Source organism: Oncorhynchus gorbuscha, linkage group LG16 (assembly GCF_021184085.1).
Source record: "Oncorhynchus gorbuscha isolate QuinsamMale2020 ecotype Even-year linkage group LG16, OgorEven_v1.0, whole genome shotgun sequence".
Lineage (NCBI taxonomy): Eukaryota > Metazoa > Chordata > Actinopteri > Salmoniformes > Salmonidae > Oncorhynchus > Oncorhynchus gorbuscha.
In genome coordinates, this window is record NC_060188.1 from 67,425,840 (window position 1) to 67,432,243 (window position 6,404).

Sequence of the window (6,404 nt, forward strand, 5' to 3'; positions counted from 1 at the left end):
AGTTTTGGTGGTATCTGTAGTGTACTCCACTATTTATATGTTTGACTACTTTTACTTCACTACATCACTTAAGAAAATAATGTACTTTTTCCTCCATACATTTTCCCTGACACCCAAAAGATGTCGTTACATTTTGAATGCTTAACAGGACAGGAAAATGGTCCAATTCACACACTTACCAAGAGAAAATCTCCAGTCATCTCTACTGCCTCTAATCTGCCAGACTCACTAAACACAAATGCTTTGTTTGTAAATTATTGTTTAGTGTTGGAGTGTGCCCCTGGCTATCCTTTAAAAAACATGCCTTCTGGTTTGTTTAATGTAAGGAATTTGAAATGATTTATACATTGACTATTCTTTTACTCTTGACACTTAAGTATATTTAAAACCCAATACTTCTAGACTTTTACTCAAGTAGTTAAAGTACTGTCTGACTTTAACTTTTACATGAGTCATTTTCTATTAAGGTATCTTTTCTTTTACTCAAATATGACAATGAGTTACTTTTTGATCTCCTGTTGTAGTACTGAATTATGTCCACTAGAGGTCACAGTGCTATACTGCAGAAGCACATCACTATCACTCAACCCTGAAGTGAGCTCATTTAAATGAGCATTTGTGACATAATCCCTTCTACCTCACAAGCACTCACCACTCACTTGGACACATGCTGTGAATGGCATAATATCACCATTGAAGAGATTTCTGAATGTAAGCTACAATGACTTTTTGACCTCAGAATATATTTGGGGGAATTAACTAATTTAAAAAACTATTAATAACTGTTATGCAGGTGAATGAGGACCCAAAAGCGACTTGGCGAAAACAGTCTTTAATCCAGTTTAAGGAAATATGCAATACTCCTAGACAAATCGGAGCGGTAAATAAGGCATAGAAAACAATTCCACTCGTAATGACGAGAACTGACTGGAGACTCGATAATAAACTGCAGGTTGCCTCGGGAAGGCACTTGACCTTAGCAGACTCAGACACCTGCTCACCACGCAGCATCTGAGGGAAACACGACACGACAGGGCGATACAAAGACACAGCACGGTGAACAGTATACAAGGATCCGACAGGGCAGAAACGGAAAACAAGGGGAGAAATAGGGACTCTAATCAGGGGAAAAGATAGGGAACAGGTGTGGGAAGACTAAATGATTGATTAGGGGAATAGGAACAGCTGGGAGCAGGAACGGAACGATAGAGAGAAGAGAGAGAGGAAGGGAGAGAGAAAAAGGGGAACGAACCTAAAAAGACCAGCAGGGGGAAAACGAACAGAAGGAAAAGCAAAATGACAAGACAATATAAGACAAAACATGACAATAACCACCAAGTGTCTGACAGTACTGTGATGGTTAGAAAAAACGAAAAATGCTCTTGAGATTGATAATGGAGACAGAAATATTGCTTTAGGTTGTTAATGGAAAGAGTTGACCTAAATCACTGTGTGTGTGTGTGTGTGTGTGTGTGAGAGAGAGAGCTGTTGCATGCTAGGTATATCAGCCACCTGCGTTACACTTGATCACACTATTTTAAACCCACAAATACCTCTAATGCTTTGTAATCCTTGCTCTCTCTCCCTGTCGTCCTCCACTGGATCTCATTCCCAGAAAGGATGATCGGAAAGAGAGAGGCAAGGAGAGAGCCAAAGGGCATAGCGCAGAGGAGGAAGTGAGGTAGAGAGAGTGAGCGAGAGAGAGAGAGCCAGAGAGAAAGAGAGAGAGAGAGAGATGTGAAGGGTGGTGAGAGTTGAGGTGAAGGACAAAGACTGGGTGTCAAGTTATGTTATAAACTTGTAAAGTGGTCAGAGCAGGGTAGACAAGTCAGAACCACTATGACATTTTAACATCATGAAGCACTGTCCAATCTGAGAACAGAGTCCGAGTCTGACAGTCATCTTGCACCTTTTATGAAGAAAGTGCTTAAATGTAGTGGTTTTTGTTCAATTGTTTCGAGGTTCAAATTATACATTGTAATCCTAACATCATTGTTAGGTTATCTGCAGTACAAGCCAATGTCTCCCATGAAAGTTATTTAAATAAAATGTTATTTGTCACATGCGCCGAGTAAAACAGGTGTGTAAACCTTACTGTGAAATGCTTGCTTACAAGCCCTTAACCAACAATGATGTTTTAAGAAAAATAAGAGTTCAGAAAAAAATATTTACTAAATCAACTAAAGTAAAAAATAAAAGAGCAACAATAAAATAGCAATAATGAGGCTATAAACAGGTGGTACCGGTACCAAGTCCATGTGCGGGGGCAAGGTAATTCAGGTACTATGTACATGTAGGTAGGGGTAAAGTGAATATGCATAGATAATAAATAATAAACAGTGAGTAGCAGCAGTATAAAAAAAGGTGGGCGGGGGTGTCAATGCAAATAGTCCGGGTAGCCATTTGATTAGCTGTTCAGCAGTCATATGGCATGTGGGTAGAAGCTGTTCAGCAGTCATATGGCATGTGGGTAGAAGCTGTTCAGCAGTCATATGGCATGTGGGTAGAAGCTGTTCAGCAGTCATATGGCATGTGGGTAGAAGCTGTTCAGCAGTCATATGGCATGTGGGTAGAAGCTGTTCAGCAGTCATATGGCATGTGGGTAGAAGCTGTTCAGCAGTCATATGGCATGTGGGTAGAAGCTGTTCAGCAGTCATATGGCATGTGGGTAGAAGCTGTTCAGCAGTCATATGGCATGTGGGTAGAAGCTGTTCAGCAGTCATATGGCATGTGGGTAGAAGCTGTTCAAAAGCCTTTTGGACCTAGAGTTGGCGCTCCGGTACCGCTTGCCGTGCGATAGCAGAGAGAACAGTCTATGACTAGGATGGCTTGAGTTTTTGGCCATTTTTAGGGCCTTCTGGGTACTTGGCTAGATGCCTTGTCCTGATGTCAGGCTAGGTAAGTGGCCATCATCTGCCAGAGGAGAGCAGAGAATAGGATACATGAGTGTTGGAGGAGCTGCATAGGGATTATCATGGTGAATGAGATTACATTAGATTACATCCATCTGCCTGACGCTACCTCTTGACTCCCCCGGTACCTTACTTCCCCTTTCCCCACTAGGTTGAAAACCTAGTTCCCCCAGAGCCTCAGTATTGGGTAGCTTCGACTTTATACAAAATCAGTTTGGATCATCAAATAGTTTTGTTAAATTGTTGACTTTACAGAACTCATTGTTGAAATATTTGACAATTGACATGTGAATGATTCTGTTACAGCCCACAATAACAAATATTATAACATACCATGGTATAAACACTATTTTGCAGACTTTACTGTAGTATTTAATCAAATCAAATCAAATGTATTTATATAGCCCTTCGTACATCAGCTGATATCTCAAAGTGCTGTACAGAAACCCAGCCTAAAACCCCAAACAGCAAGCAATGCAGGTGTAGAAGCACGGTGGCTAGGAAAAACTCCCTAGAAAGGCCAAAACCTAGGAAGAAACCTAGAGAGGAACCAGGCTATGTGGGGTGGACAGTCCTCTTCTGGCTGTGCCGGGTGGAGATTATAACAGAACATGGCCAAGATGTTCAAATGTTCATAAATGACCAGCATGGTTGTATAATAATAAGGCAGAACAGTTGAAACTGGAGCAGCAGCACGGTCAGGTGGACTGGGGACAGCAAGGAGTCATCATGTCAGGTAGTCCTGGGGCATGGTCCTAGGGACCATGTAGTATACTGTAGTTTATTGAAGTATTAACAGTTAGTAAAAGAAGACTGTTGTATATACTATAATAATTAACAGTGTTTTTGCTGATTGTAGTATACTATTCTATTTACTGTAGTGTTTTTTAGGACTGTACCAAGCTGTAGTATTTACTCCTTCAGAAAACCTACTAGAGAAATACTGCGGTCTGAATGGATAGTACAGCACTTCTGCTCTATTCTATAACCTGTAGGGAACACAATATGGTCTGTACTTGGCATGCAGGTTTCTCACTTATGAGTGGCACAAATTGCGAATTGGGTAAGAGGAATGGGCAGGGTATACTGGGTTTTGCAAAAGTATTCATCCCCCTTAATATTTTTCCTATTTTGTTGCATTACAGCCTGTAATTTAAATATTTTTTATTTGGATTTCATGTAATGACCATACACAAAATAGTCCAAATTGGTGAAGTGAAATGAAAAAAATAACTTGTTTAAAACAATTATACAAAATAAAAAACGGAAAAGAGGTGCGTGCATATGTATTCACCCCCTTTGCTATGAAGCCCCTAAATAAGATCTGGTGCAACCAATTACCTTCAGAAGTCATGTAATTAGTTAAATAAAGTCCACCTGTGTGCAATCTAAAAAAACTATGATCGGTCACATGATCTCAGTATATATACATCTGTTCTGAAAGGCCCCAGAGTCTGCAACACCACTAAGCAAAGTGCACCACCAAGAAAGTGGCACGGAGCACTATTAAATCCATTATTTTAAAAAATGGAAAGAATATGGCACAACAACAAACCTGGCAAGAGAGGGCCGCCCTCCAAAACACACGGACCAGGTAAGGAGGGCATTATTCAGAGAGGCAACAAAGAAACCAAAGACAACCCTGAAGGAGCTGCAAAACCCCACAGCGGAGATTGAAGTATCTGTCCATAGGACCACTGTTACGAATCCCTTTTGGCCCGACAGTCTAGGGGGGATGGTAATGAGACCCGTAACATAACTCATGCAAATTATTATTGTGACAAAGTAAAAGTGTGCACGAAATAACCACGACAACAGAAATCTACCGTCAAACTCTAGGTTTATTTATAAACACACGGTAATGGGGGGAGCAGGAAAAGGGGCTGAGCTGGACCCAAGGAAAGAAACAATAAATATACAAAAACACACCCCTAAGCTAGACTAGCCTACTTTAACAACAACTAACTAACTAACCAAAAATACAGTGGGTGGTCCGCCCAGTTCTAACTAGTGTATTTAACAAAGTTCACCTACGGGTAGTGTATGCCCATGGGCGACTTGTCTTGGTTTCCCCCTTTTCCCACCAGCAAACAAACAAACACCATAACCAAAAACAATACTCACAGGTGATGACAAAGTGCTATGGAGGTGCTTTAAACAAAAGAGAGGTTTAAGACAAAGCGAGAGTGAAACACAGAGACCTACAGACATGGCATTACAGAGAGATTGAGCTGAGCTGAGCTTTAGAACAAACAAATGATGGGGTTTTTAAACCATGGGGAAGGAACTGTGATAGGTCAGGAAATAGGAGGAGGTGTGTCTTCTGATTGATGATTGATTGTTGACTGATTGGGGAGTGATGATTTTCACCTGTGAGGGGAGAAGGAGAGAAAAGAAACACACACACAGGATACACACACACACAGGATAACTGTATCCGTAACACTCCCACCTTAAAAGAGCAACCCTAGGGGTTGCGACTACAGTATTTCAATGAATACTCACAACAAAGCAACAACCTTGCAAAACATACAGAAATAATTTTCACACACGAGACAAAGCATCTGCCAACACATTATCAGAACCCTTTTTGTGGCGGATCTCCAAATTATAATTTTGTACAATCAGCGCCCAACGCATAAGGCGCTGGTTCTGGTTGTACATTCGGTGGAGAAAAACTAAGAGGTTATGGTCAGTATATACAATCACGGGTAGGGCACTGGAACCAATATATACTTCAAAGTATTGCAGAGCCAACAACAAAGCAAGAGCTTCTTGTTCTATTGTCGCATAGTTTGTTTGACATTTATTAAATTTACGTGAAAAATAACAAACGGGATGATCCACTCCACTCTTGTCCTGCTGCAGTAGAACAGCACCAGCACCTCTGGCACTAGCATCTACCTCAAGTTTGAACGGTTGTTCAAAATCTGGAGCAGCAAGTACAGGTGTACTACATAAGAGTACTTTCGCTGATTCAAAAGCTCTCTTACAATCAGGGGACCACACAAATGATCTAGCCGGACTAAGCAAATCGGTCAATGGAGCAACTACCGTAGAGACATTTTTACAGAAGCTACGATAGTAGCCAACCATCCCTCCCAAAAGCCATGAACTGTAGGAAGTTGTCTGGGGTCACAAAGGCAGAAATCAGAAGCACGTGAAGTCGGAACCTGCCAGTAACCTGAAAGCGGCGTAGCTCTCGTCTGGTGGTAGGTGCAGGGAATGCAGTAATAGCCAAGAGCTTGGCACCAACAGGGCGCACCTGTTCATGGCCAACCTCTTTACCGAGATAGGTAACAGTAGCCTTCCCAAACTCGCACTTTGCCAAGTTCAGGGTTAGAGAAGCAGCTGCCAACCGTTCACATACTACCCTTAGCGAGTCAACATGATCTGACCACTCAGACGAATAAATCACTAGGTCATCAAGGTATGCACTACAATTAGGAACGCCAGCTAATACGGAGTTAACCAGTCATTGGAAAGTGGCTG